This window comes from Dipodomys spectabilis, unplaced genomic scaffold (assembly GCF_019054845.1).
Source record: "Dipodomys spectabilis isolate Male_0828 unplaced genomic scaffold, ASM1905484v1 ptg000235l, whole genome shotgun sequence".
Classification (NCBI taxonomy): Eukaryota; Metazoa; Chordata; class Mammalia; order Rodentia; family Heteromyidae; genus Dipodomys; species Dipodomys spectabilis.
In genome coordinates this window covers 3442000-3456217 of record NW_024870912.1, presented here as the reverse complement: position 1 = coordinate 3456217, position 14218 = coordinate 3442000, and the positions used below count along the sequence as shown (strand labels likewise).

Sequence of the window (14218 nt, the reverse complement as noted above, 5' to 3'; positions counted from 1 at the left end):
AAAAGCTATGGCTGTGTCTTATTTTGCCTTCCATTTACCCTAAGAAGTTTTTTTAAAAAAATGTTAGCTGTATGCAATCAGCTTTTGAGAGGCAAAACTGACATTAAATACACTAAAGAAAAGGAAAGAAAGGAAAAGAAGGTGAAATAAGAACAAGAAAAACTTGAAACTAAATAGTATTTCAAATTTGTGCTGCATTTACATGGAGAAAACTCTGTTTTAAAATCCATCCTTTAAAGCCTATGTTAATTTATTTCACTTAATATGATTTTTTTCCAGGTCTTTCCATTTTCCTTATGAATGGGGAAATATCATTCAGAAAGAATTCTGTGGAAGCACAGAATTCCAGTGTGTGTTTATATACCACATTTTCTTGATCCATTCATCTGCGTTGGTTCCATATCTTAGCTATGGTGAATAATGCTATGATAATCATAGTTGTGCTGGCAGCTTTAGTGCAGCCTTGTTTGTGATCATTTGGATAAATGCCCAGAAGTGGGACTGCAGGGTCATAGGGGAGCTCTATATTTAGTCTTTTGAGGAACCTCCATACTGCTTTGTAGAGCGCTTGAACAAGTTTACTGTCCCATCAACAGTATAGTAGTGTTCCCTTCTGGCCTCATCCCCTCCAGCATCTGTTATTAGATTTCTTGATAATAGCCACTCTAACTGGGGTAAGGTGGAATCTCAATGGGTTTTTTTTGTACCTTTTTTATTGTAAAAATACTGCACAGGGGGGTTACAGTTACATGAGAAAGGTAATGAGTACATTTCCTATCGAGCATTGTTACCTCCTCCTTTTGTTTTTCCCCTATCATTTCTTCCCTCCCACCTCCACAACTACCGCCCCCATCCTCCACCAAAGTTGTAAAGTTTGTTTTCAACCTAGCGTCTTGTACATCTCATTGTTACAATGGGTCAGCCTGTGTCCCTATTTAAGCATTTTGTTTTTTCCCTTCCCCTCCCCAAATTAGAAAAATATATATACAAGATACAGGGCAATGGAATCAAATACAGTGAAAACAGGGGTTATACAGTTGGGCAGGAACATACCAAAGAAACAAAAAAAAATCACATAGCACATTATAAATAGGTTAAAAACAATAGCAAGAAAGATAAAAACCACTTTTGTCCCTATCTTGCAGTTCATTTTCCTTAACATCATCTTATATGGTCTTATGTACATAGCTCTTGAAGCTTTCTGCTTGTGCTAGACATATACTAGTTATTGCAAACAAGGGAAACCATGGGACCTATGATTCTTTGCACCTGGCTTACTTCACTTAATAGAATTTTTTCCAAGTCTTTCCATTGCCTAACAAATGGGGCAGGGTCATTCTTTCTGATGGAGGCATAGAATTCCATTATATATATATATATATGTATATATATATATGTATATGTATACACACATATATACATATATACACATCACATTTTCTTGATCCATTCATCTACTGAGGGGCATTTGGGTTGGTCCCATATCTTAGCTATGGTAAATACTGTTGCAATAAACATAGTTGTGATGGTAGCTTTAGTATGGTCCTGTTTGTGATTGTTTGGGTAAATGCTCAAAAGTAGGATTGCTGGGTCATAGGAGAGCTCTATGTGGAGTCTTTTGAGGATCCTCCATATTGCTTTCCAGAGTGGTTGAACAAGTTTAGACTCCCACCAACAATGCAGTAGGGTTTCCTTCTGGCCATATTCCCCTCCAGCATCTGTTGTTATTAGAGTTCTTGATTATAGTCATTCTAACTGGGGTAAGGTGGAATCTCAATGTTGTTTTGATTTGCATTTCTTTTATGGCCAGAGAAGTTGAACATTTCTTCATGTGTCTATTGGCCATTCTTATTGCCTCTCCAGAAAAGTCTCTTTTTAAAAAATTCTTTAGCTCACTTATTAATGGGTGGCTGTTTCTTTTTAAATTTGCTTTTGGGGATTTTTTGAGCTCTATGTATGTTTTTTTATATAAGGCACTTGTCTGTTGTATAGCTCGTGAAGATCTTCTCTGAATCTGTGGGATTTCTATTTATCTTGCTAGCTAAGTCCTTTGCCATGCAGAAGTTTTGAAGTTTAATATAATTCTATTTCTATTTATCCAGCCTTTCTTTGACTTGTTGTGTTTCTGGACCTTTATTTAGGAAGTTTCCCTTATATGCAATAATTAGTACATGCCTAGGATAGTCCTAGCAGAGATTCACAATAGCCCAATAGCTATGTACATATGACCACATAATCGAAATGATCTCCATGATATGGAAACAAGAGAGGTTTTTTGTGCTTGTTTTATCTTTTTTAAAAAAATTTATTTTATTGTAAAGATGATACACAGAGGGGTTACATTTACATGAGTAAGGCAATGAGTATATTTCTTGTCGAGCATTGTTACCCCTTCCCTTATTGTTCTTTTTTTTAGTGTGCTGTTTGCAGTTACTTCCTATCTTTCTGTTTTTTCTCCTCTGGTTTATTCCCTGTGGTCACTGTTTCTGATTTCACTTCCCTTTGTCTTGTATATAAGTTTATTTGATTTGGAAAAGAGAAAGGGAATCACAAAAATGGTGGGACAAACAGGGAACCAATGCAATAGAGATGCTCACTAGACACTATGTTGGAAATCAACTTTACAACTTGGAGGGAAGGAAGTCTGGGAGGATGGAAAGCGGGGGGGGGGGGGGGGGGGGAGAAATGAGGGAGGGGGTAACACTGTTCAAACAGAAATGTACTGGGGGGGAGGACTAGGGAGGAGGGATAGTAGGAGAAAAACAATATTTGACAAAAAAAAAATGTACTCATTACCTTACTTATGTAACTGTAACCCCTCTGTACAGCACCTTTACAAAAAAATAAAATTTAAAAAGGAAAAAAAGAAAGAAATGTACTCATTACCTTACTTATGTAACTGTAACTCCTCTGTATATCAACTTTGCAATAAAATAAAAATAAAATCTATCCCTTAGTGTAGATAGGATGAGTACTGCTTACCCAAAATACTTGGAAGCAGAAGTGTGGGTATTTTGAATTTGCTTGAATTTCACATATGTATATAATAATATATTTTGGAGATGGGACTAAAATCTAAACACATAACCAATTTAAAATTTTTATATACATAATAACATAGTTCACAGTTAAATTTTTAACTGTCCTGGAAATCAAATGTAGTCCTTTCAATGTTAAGCAAATGTTCTACCAATGCTTTCCTGGACCATATAAGTAATTTTACACAGGTTTTTGTGCACTGTGCTCTGACTGATCCATCATATGAAGTCAGGTATGGAATTTTCTGTTTTTGATGTCATATCATGTTAGCACTTAAAATATTGGATAATTTGAATCATTTCAGTTTCAAATAATCATACCAGGAAGTTTCAAACTGTTTATGCAGATGTATGCGATAATAGCACCTTTCTTCTAATAATACTGCAGGAGAATTTAACTTCTCAATTAGGATAGAAGGGTCAGCTGGGGACAAGTCTAAAACATGAATGCACTGGGCTTACACTAAAAACACAAAACACTTCCCCTTGACCCCACACCTAATTCTGTGTAGTCTTAGACTTCAGTTTTCCTATGTAGGTAAGTTAGACTATATTTTCCTATATAGGTAAGATAAAATATATTTTTATAGTCTCATACAGCAATTACCATAATGTTTAGCTTATACTAGGGATTAAAAAAAAAGACAGGCCAAACATCTGTGGCTCATGCCTGTAATCCTAGCTACTGAAGAGGCTCAAAAGATCACAGTTCCAAGCCATCCTCAACAGGAAAGTTCATGAGACCTTTACCTCCAGTTACCACCAAAAAGCCAGAAGCAGAGCTTTAATTCAAGTGGTAGATTCCTAACCTTCAGAAAAAAAAAAAAAACAACAACTCAGGTACAGCACCCAGGGTCCTTTATTCAAGCCCAAGGACCAATCCCAAAAGAATGGTCAAGGCTAAGGTTTGTTAAATAAATACTATAACTTAACAATCGAAAATACAAAAGTATTTACTCTGACAAGACTACTATTTTCAAATGTCTCACTTATATTCATAGTAGATATATACAGAAAACAGTAGTATTAACTAGACACAAGGGCTTACACTAGTAATTATAGCTGAGACTGAAATCAAGAGGATCACAGTTCAAAGCCAATCTAGGAATAAAGTTCATGAGACTCCACCCTAATAAAATGGCGAGAGCAGTGGTTTCCACCTGTCATCCCAACTACGTAAGAAATGTAGGTAGAAAGATCAAGTTTCAGGTTGGCCCAAGGAAAAAGTGAGACCCTATTTAAAAGTAACAAAACCAAAATGACTATGTGGTTTAAGTGATAGATCACTTCCATAGAAAGATCTAGCTCCTAAGTTCATGCTCCAGCACTGTTCCTCTTAAAAGAAAGCACTAGGTTTTCCTTCCTCACCCAGCGTACTAATACAAAAAAATAACATTGCTAAAATACAACCTGTGCGCTACTTAGAGCATAGGAGTCCTTTTGCCACCACCAGAAACCCTTGACAGAAAGCATAATATGATGTGATTTTCAGAGAGCTTAAGCTGCAAAGATCTTATATTAACAATTACTTTACTGAGAAAAGAGAATTAAAATATAACATTCAAATGCCTCACTTCATTCTTAACAGGAAGAAAAGCCTTCCAAGGTCATATATTTGCAAAGTCACTTGCCTTGCTCTATCTGTAACTTATCTGGCTGTTCTAAGCTACTCTTAGCCTTTACTGTTTATTATTGCTAATAATAATATTATATTCCCATTGTTTCTTTATTTAAAATGTGTCAGTTTAGTCTGTGTTGATAATGTGAGATATAAAAAGAAAGAAAGAAAGGACAAGCACCAGAAAGGGATATCTCTGGTCTCTTTCATCTATGGAAGTAGATTATCTAGTAATGAAACTAGGATAAGTAGGGACAGAAGATTCTGCCATATTTAGGCTTCTTTTTAAAAGTTATTTTCTTTCCAAACTTGGCTTCACTCTAATGTACCAAAATAATTAAATCAATTACCTGAGGTAAAAAAATTATAATTTTGAGAGGAATGAAATTGTGTCCCAATTTTTTACTGAGTGACAGCACAAAAGTGGTAGAAATTTTGTCTATAAGCCCTAGGTTCAATACTAACATCCTAACAATAACAACAACAACAATACACAAACACACAAAACTCAAAAAAGAAACAGTGGATGTGCTTCTGGAAAAAAAAAAAAATCTACCATGAATTTACTAAATATATAACACTCCCATTTGCCCTAGTCTCAGCTGCCAAGCTTCTCTAAACACCATCTAGTCTTGCAAGAAAGGCCACTCAAAGCTGGGAAGGTGGCTCAGTGGTAGAGCGCTTGCCTTGCATGCCTGAGGCCCTGGGTTCGATTCCCCAGCACCACAGAAGCAAAAAGAAAAAAAAGCCAGAAGTGGCGCTGTGGCTCAAGAGGTAGAGTGCTAGCCTTGAGCTGAAGAGCTGAGGGACAGAGACCAGGCCCAGAGTTCAGGCCCCACGACCGGACCCAAAGAAGAAAGGCCACTCAACAGCTCCATAATGAGACAGAAAAAGGCAGCATGACAGGAAAGGTATAACTGTGTTCCTTCTACCCATCACTGACAAGAATAGAAGCAAGAAAACCACCAAAAGTAGACCACTGATTCCAACACACTGGTACTCAAAGGCACACACAGATATAAGAGAATGGAAGAGATAGAAAAAGAAAATGTAGGGGGGAGTTCCGGGAAGATGGTGGATGAGAAGCTGGAGGCTAAACAGCAGTTTTAGTGTTCCAGTGAACAGTCCTAGGCTAGAGAATCACACCAAGTGTGCCATCACAGTACAGAGAGTTTGGCCAGAGAGGGAAAATCCAGGCAAGGAGACAGATCTGAGCACTTGCCAGCAGTTGCAGCGGTGGCAGCGGCGGCGTGGCGACCATAGCCACCATACCTACAACACAGAGAGTACAAGACAAAGGCACCAGATGCAGCAGATGAGAGGATTCTACTCAACACGAGCAAGAACTGACAAGGAGCAGATATTTTCATCCTGCAGATCGCAGACCAGAGATGACCCAGGAACCAAGATTCCTGTGTGAGTACAACCCTGACATCCTCAATCCTTCTCAGGGAGCAGAGGAGGGAAGGCCACTCCTACCCCTCCCCACTATCAGAGACCTCCAGCTTTGATACTGACAAAGGTCTGGCTGAGTAGCTAGATCCATCTCAGGACTTGGAAGAAAGCAAAACAGTCATTTAGCAGGTCAGAGGAACCAAACCTGACCTGCCTGGCTAAGCTCCACCCAGAGAAAAGTCACCCAGACCAGGCAGAGGAAAATCTGCCACTGAGGAGTGGCTTTCTTCACTGGGTAAACGGAGCAAGAGGCTGCCTAGGCTGATTGCAGCCTAGGCAATCAATTGAAATTCAGTAAACATAAACCCTGAGAATGGCTCCAGGCTAGGCTCTGTGAGTATCTCAAAAGCTAGTCCCTCAGGGAAAAGCTACAGTTTGCTGAAAGGCCTCAACTCTACCCAGAACCTAGCCTCATCACATCATCTCCAAACTAGAGGAAACAGCCATCTCCCTTTTTGTGATACTCAAAGCAGATCTCCCTCCCACTGAACTAGCCTGGGAGGAGGATCACAAAATCCTGGGTAAAGGAGAGCATTTTTCTGCCATCCCAAACAAACTGACTTAAGTAACCAATCAAACCACAGGAAAAGCAAACACCACAAGCAGATCAGAGACTCCACCAAGAGACTGGTTACAAACACAAGGGAGATGCAGGATCTTCCCATTTCCCCCCCCCCCCCCCCCCGCCAAAAAAAATCAAAGAACTCTTTTTTTCTGTACCTTTTTTAAAAAATTAATTTTTAATTTTTTAAAAAATGTTTTCTATTTTTTTTTCTTCCTCAATTTTTATTTCAGGTGTGTATGTGTGTGTGCCTTTTTTAAAATCTCTACTGATCTTTTGATCCTTTTTTTTTCTTTCTTTTTTCTTTCTTTCTCATTCTTTTCACTTTTTCTTCTGTTTCGTTCTTTTTTGCATGACTTAATTGCTATTCTGCTCATCCTCAGATATACCCATCGTCGATTATTAGACCTTATCCACTATTGTGTACACACTTAATCCAGAAATATATTACTCAATTCAAAACCTCTTAGACTTAAATTCCTTAGTAGCAGTATTACCTCTTTGTAACCATATAATATTTTAAACATTTTTCTTTTTTTTTCTTTTTTAGTATTTCATGTCTACTTTCTATCCCTCCCCTCCTCTCATCCCATCCCCGTTCTTCTCTGAATATTAATTTTTTAAACTTGCATGATTTTTAAGTGTTTCACTTTTTAATTTTAAATTTTTGTTTTTCCATTTTTTTCTTGTCTCTTTTTTTTCCTTTTTTTCCTTTTCTCTCTCGGCTATCATTCTGTCCAATCCATTTCCCTACTCGAAATTAGGACTTGAATAATTTCACTCTCCCTTTACCTTTCCACATCCCTCTACTCCTATTCTTCCCCACATTTCTCCCTAAACCTAATAATTTCTGGTTTTCCAAATTCCCATTTGCTGTTCTTAGGCCATTAAGACATAGTTCTTTGATGTTGAATAGATTGTATCTCTTGAACTAGATTACATCTGCAAACTTCTGACTGTGCAACTACGAACTTTGGTTGATGGTTGACTTAAAATAGTGTTCTAGCACAAACCTGGTGTTACTCTCATCCCAAATGGCCAGAACAAGCCGGAAAAAACACAAGAAAAATGGAAAGTCTGGGTATCTAAACTCCTACTCATGATAATCAGGGGACAGAGAGATAATGAAGAATCCAGAGGAGAGTTCCCAAAAAGCTCTATAAACACTACAGATAAACATGGTAAATGGAAAGAGTGAAAACCTGCAAAGGACTCAGTGTGAGTGTGATAGAGAGAGAGAATGGAGGCAAACCAAAGATCAATACAGGAATCTCATGAGCGTGCGGAAGTTACTCAAAGATTGATACTGGAATTGCGTGAGCAGATTGAGAATACTCAAAAGAGAAATAAAGGAATTGCATGAGCAGGCTGAGAACACTCAAAGAGAACTACAGGAATTGCGTGAACGTGAGGAAGCTAATCAAAGAGTAATATAGGAATAGAGACAGTGGGATGAGAATACACAAAGATCAATAGAGGCATTCATGGAATTCATAAATTGAGAGCTGAAAGAAGTCAGGGAGACCACAAAGGGAATGATGAATGGAGCCCAACAGAAGGAATGGGAGTCCAAGGAAACCATAACCAATCAACCAAGTGATTTGAGAATAAACACTGAACACCAAATTAAGGAAGTAAAGAAGTTCATACAAGATCTAAAACAAAGCTCCAACAAGGAATATGAAGCTATCACAGCTGACCAATTAGAAGGAAAAGAAATAAAAAACAAAGTAGAAAGTCTTGATAGTAGATTAGACCATGCAGAAGATCCAATCTCGGGGATTGAAGAAGTCTAGATATTATAGAGAAAGAACATACAACCATCCAAGACAAATCCAAGAAATGTGAAAGATCTATTCAACATTTGGAAGACACCATCAGAAGGACTAATCTGAGGATAATAGGTGTAGAGGAGCATCTAGAGATAGAAGTTAACGGTCTAGGAAATTTGTTTAACAGGATCCTAGCAGACAACTTCCCAAACATGCAAAAAGATAGGCCTATTCAGATACAAGAAGCTTTTAGAACTCCAAATAGACCAGACCAGAACAGGACATCCACTGGCATATTATAATCCGCACAGGATCAATTCAGACCAAGGAAAAGATCCTTAAAGCTGTCAAGGAGAAAAGATCAATCACCTATAAAGGGAAACCAATTAGAATCAGCTCAGATTTCTCAGCAGAGACAATTAAAGCAAGAAGAGCCTGGAATGATGTATACCACACCCTAAAGACAAACAACTATCAACCAAGAATACTGTACCAAGCTAAACTCTCCTTCATAACCGAAGGTCAAATAAAAATCTTCCATAGCAAAGGAAAGCTAAAACAATGTATCTCCACCAAACCAGCCCTACAAAAGATTCTTAAAGATGTCCTACACATAGAAAACCAACAAGAGGACAATAAAGGCCAAGAAACCACACCCAAACTGAGAATTCAAGAACCACAGGAAGAACCCAGTTGGCACAGCCCCCAAGAAGGTGGATAAAATGGCAGGAACTCCCAAATACTTCTCAGTCCTATCTCGTAACATTAAGAGACCTAGACTGCCCAGTGGTATTAAAAAGCAAGATTTTTCTATCTGCTGCCTTCAGGAGTCACACCTGAAACAAACACATTTTAAATGTGAAAGGCTGGAAAAAAAATCTAACAAGCACACGGCCCCCATAAACAGGCAGGAATTGAAATACAAACATCAGATAAAATAGACTTCAAATTAAAATTAGTTAGAAGAGATAAAGAAGGTCACTACATACTAATTAAGGGATCTCTCCTTCAGGAGGATATTACAATTCTAAATCTCTATTTGCCAAAAAATGGAGCACCCAATTTATCCAAGAAACACTACTTTTCTCAAATCTCATATAGATCCAATTGTTGTGGATTTTAACACAACACTATCCCCACTAGATAGATCAACTTGGTAAAAACTCAACACATAAACCACAGACCTAAACAACTGCATAGATCAACTAGATTTAACAGACATCTACCAAATATTTGACCCAGAAGCATCAGAATACACATTCTTCTCAGCAGCACATGTAACATTTTCCAAAATAGACCACATTTTAGGTCACAAAGCAAATTTGTCCAAATTCAGAAACATTGAAGTTATTCCATACATTTTCTCAGGCCACAAGGGAATAAAATTTGAACTCAAAACCAAAAGCCACCAAAGAAAGTCCTGTAACACATGGAGGCTGAACAACACACTGTTGAACCACCAGTGGGTCATGGAAGAGATTAGAAAGGAAATTCAAATGTTCATGATATTCAACAAAAATGAACACACAAACTACCAGCTCCTCTGGGACACAACAAAGGCAGTACTCAGAGGCAAGTTTATAGCTCTGAGTTCCTACATCAACAAATTGGAGAGATCTGAAACTAACAATTTAATGAGACATCTGAGCCTGCTAGAACAAGAGCAGCAAGATAAATCCCAATCCAGTAGACAGAAAGAAATAATCAAAATTAAATCAGAATTAAATGCATGAGAATCCAAAAAAAACCATAGAAAGAATCAACAAAACAAAGAGTTGGTTCTTCATAAAACTAACAAAATTTAAAGACCCTTAGCAAATCTAATCAGAAAAAGAAGAGAATACACCCAAATAAGTAAACTCAGAGATGAGAATGGAAACTTCACCACAGAAACAACCCAGATTCGGAACACTGTAATGAAATACTTCTCAAACACTTATGCTAATAAGTTTGAAAACTTGGCAGAAATGGACCTTTTCCTAGCAAATATCAACATGCCAAAACTAAACAAAGATGAGTTAAACCATCTTAACAGGCCCATATCAAGCACTGAAATAGAAACAGCAATAAGAGACCTCCCATCTAAGAAAAGCCCAGGATCAGATGGTTTTACAGCGGAATTCTACAAGGCCTTCAAAGCAGAGCTCACACCAATACTCCTCGAACTCTTCAATGAAATTGAAAGAGAAAGTTCACTATTGAAATCATTCTATGAAACCATCATAACCCTCATCCCAAAACCACGCAGGGACTCATCAAAGAAAGAGATCCATTTCTTTGATGAACATCAATGCAAAACGTCTCAACAAAACTTTGTTCAATCGACTTCAACAATTCATCCAAAAAATCATACACCACGATCAGACAGGATTCATTTCGGGGATGCAAAGCTGGTTCAATATACGCAAATCAGTTAACATAATTCATTACATCAACAAGAGCAAGTATAAGTACCACATGGTTATTTCAATAGATGCAGAAAAAGCATTTGACAATTTATGATGAAGGTTCTGGAAAAATTAGGAATCCAGGGACTATTCCTCAATACAATCAAGGCTGTATATGACAAACCTACAGCCAGCATTTTACTCAATGGTGAAAAACTAAAGCCATTTCCTCTAAACTCAGGAACAGGACAAGGATGTCCACTTTCTCCACTTCTCTTCAATCTAGTATTAGAATGCCTAGCTATAGCAAAAAGACAAGATGCAAACATAAAGGGGACCCAAATAGGGTAAGAAGAAGTAAAACTCTCCCTCTTTGTAGACGACATGATCTTGAATTTAAAAATCCCACAAACTCTACTCCCAAATTACTCAAGCTGATTCAAAACTTTGACAAAGTAGCAGGGTATAAAATTAACCCTCAAAAATCAATGGCGTTTCTTTATGCCAACAATGAGAAAAGCATGGCTGAAATCAGGAAAGCAACTCCATTTGTAATAGCCCCACAAAAAAATATAATACGTAGGAATTAACTTAACCAAAGAAGTGAAGAATCTCTATGATGAAAACTTTAAAAACCTGAAAAAGGAAATCAAAACAGAATTTAGAAAGTGGCAAAAATTCACATGCTCCTGGATTGGAAAGATCAACATCGTGAAAATGGCAATTCTTCCCAAGGATATCTACAAATTCAATGCAATACCTATCAACATTCCAACCTCATCCTTCAAGGAAATAGAAGAGGCAATCCAAAAATTCATATGGAACAATAAAAGACCCCAAATCGCAAAAACGATCCTCAACACAGAAAGAACAGTACTGGAAGAATATCAATACCAAATTTCAAACTCTACTACAAAGCCATAGTAATCAAAACAGCTTGGTACTGGCACAACAACAGACCTCAGGACCAATGGAATAGAAATGAAAACCCATAAATGAACCTACAGACCTATAGCCATCTAATCTTTGATAAGGGAGTTAAAAAAAATAGAATGGAAGAAAGACAGCCTCTTCAGTAAATGGTGCTGGCAAAATTGGTTAACTACTTGTAGAAAACTAAAGCTAGATCCTTATATATCACCTTACACCAGAATAAACTCCAAATGTATCAAAGACCTCGGAGTCAAAGCAGACACTCTGAAAACATTACAGGATAGAATAGGAGAAACCCTAGGTCTCCTTGGCACAGGCCAAAATTTTCTTAATAGAGACCCAGAAACACAATAAATCAAAGAAAGATCGGACAAATGGGATTGCATGAAATTGCAGAGCTTCTGTATGGCAAAGGACATAGCTAGCAAGATCAATAGAAAGCCCACGGATTGGGAGAAGATCTTCACTAGCCATACAATGGACAAGGGTCTCATATCTAAAATATACTTGGAACTCAAAAAATTGAATCCCCCAACAACAAATCCTCAAAGAAACAACTGCCCAATATATAAGTGGGCTAAAGACTTAAAGAGAAACTTCTCTGAAGAGGAAAGAAGGATGGCCAATAGACACATGAAGAAATGCTCAACCTCTCTAGCAATAAAAGAAATGCAAATCAAAACAACATTGAGATACCACCTTACCCCAGTTAGAATGGCTATAATCAAGAACTCTAATAACAACAGATGCTGGAGGGGATGTAGACAGAAGGGAACCCTACTGCATTGTTCAACCACTTTCGAAAGCAGTATGGAGGTTCCTCAAAAGACTCCACATAGAGCTCCCCTATGACCCAGCAATCCCACTTTTGGGCATTTACCCAAAGGATCACAAACAAGACCACTCTAAAGCTACCAGCACAACTATGTTTATTGGAGCATTATTTACCATAGCTAAGATATGGAACCAACCCAGATGTCCCTAAGTAGATGAATGGATCAAGAAAATGTGGTATATATGCACAATGGAATTCTATGCCTCCATCAGAAAGAATGTCATTGCCCCATTTGTTAGGAAATGGAAAGAATTGGAAAAAATTATATTAAGTGAAGTAAGCCAGGCCCAAAGAAACATAGGTCCCATGGTTTCCCTTATTTGCAATAACTAGTAAATGTCTGAGGCAAGCAGAAAAGGTCAGATAAGTTGATGCTAGGGAAATGAACCCCACGATAAGTATTCAAATGTTTTTTTTTTTCTTTCATACAATTGTTTCTAGCATATTTACAAGATTATTTCTTTGTTGTTTTGTGTGTCCCTCTCCCACGGTATAACCCCTGCTTTCACTGTATTTGATGTTGGTATAATTTGTGGAGGGCAAGGGAAAAAATAAATCTTTTAAATAGGGATACAGGTGCACCCATTGCGACAATGAGATGTACAAGTCGTTGTGTCGGAGGATCGGATAGGGGTGAGTAATGGGAAGGAATGGGAAAGGGAAACAAAGAGGAGACAACAATGCTTGATAAGAATTGTACTCGATATCTTGCCCATGTAATTGTAACCCCTCCGTGCAGTATCTTCACAATTAAAAAAAAGCAACGCAAAAAAAAAAAAGAAAAAGAAAAAGAAAATGTAATCTGTGGGGAACTGAGCAAAGAACTGAAGAGAAAAAACTCTATAGTACTCCAGAGCCCAATGTTCCTTTATTTGAAATTATGAAGAGTTTAAGGTAGGAAGGGAAGAGTAACAACATGGTTGGCAACAAAGGTTAGTTATATTTACGTTAAAGTCTACTTCATGTTTCAAAGTATCTTTGCAAGATCACTTATGAATCCTAAATTGGTATGGTCATCAATCCATCACTATAATGAACCTGTAAATCTAAAATTTTAAAGGGTTGTCCAAAGTTACAACCTGAAAATGAGGCCCAATAAAACTAGACAAGCTCAAGTATGATTGCAATTTTCCAGTCACTATCTTCCTATTCTTCCATCCAAAATCATAGTTAAATTCTTGCTGGCTTTAGTAAAATACATGTCTTACTCAGCACAAAATGGAACACTTCTCAAGAGCTTGGTGAAATTACATCTACATTTATGCAACACCATTGAATCTCTGAAGGCTTTCAAGATCACTAGGTATCCTCCCAGATTTCCCACATGCTAAGTAAAGGGAGTCACCTCCAAAGTCTCCTATGTGATAGAGATTTATTACTTGCATTCTCCAACAACAGTTCCTTCCATGAGTCAGAAAAGACAGTCATCTACTTTTCATATCAATTGGAAGGACCAATTGATAAAGACATTAGTCTGCCTAAAGTGTATCTATCCAAAGATAAAGTAAATCATCACTAGACTTTAAAGGAGGACATTCCAAGTTCACACCCTTGTAATCATTCTGACTAGCTGACAGCCATCAACTGTTGCCTTCAAAGACCAAAACCCTTCTTCATT

At 37.5% G+C, this 14218-nt stretch overlaps 1 protein-coding gene across 4 annotated transcripts in view; it reads right to left on the bottom strand.

Moving 5' to 3' along the window:
* Ptprm (protein tyrosine phosphatase receptor type M) overlaps nt 1-14218 on the bottom strand; it is an 845793-nt gene that overhangs the window by 644699 nt on the left and 186876 nt on the right. The window lies entirely within an intron of this gene.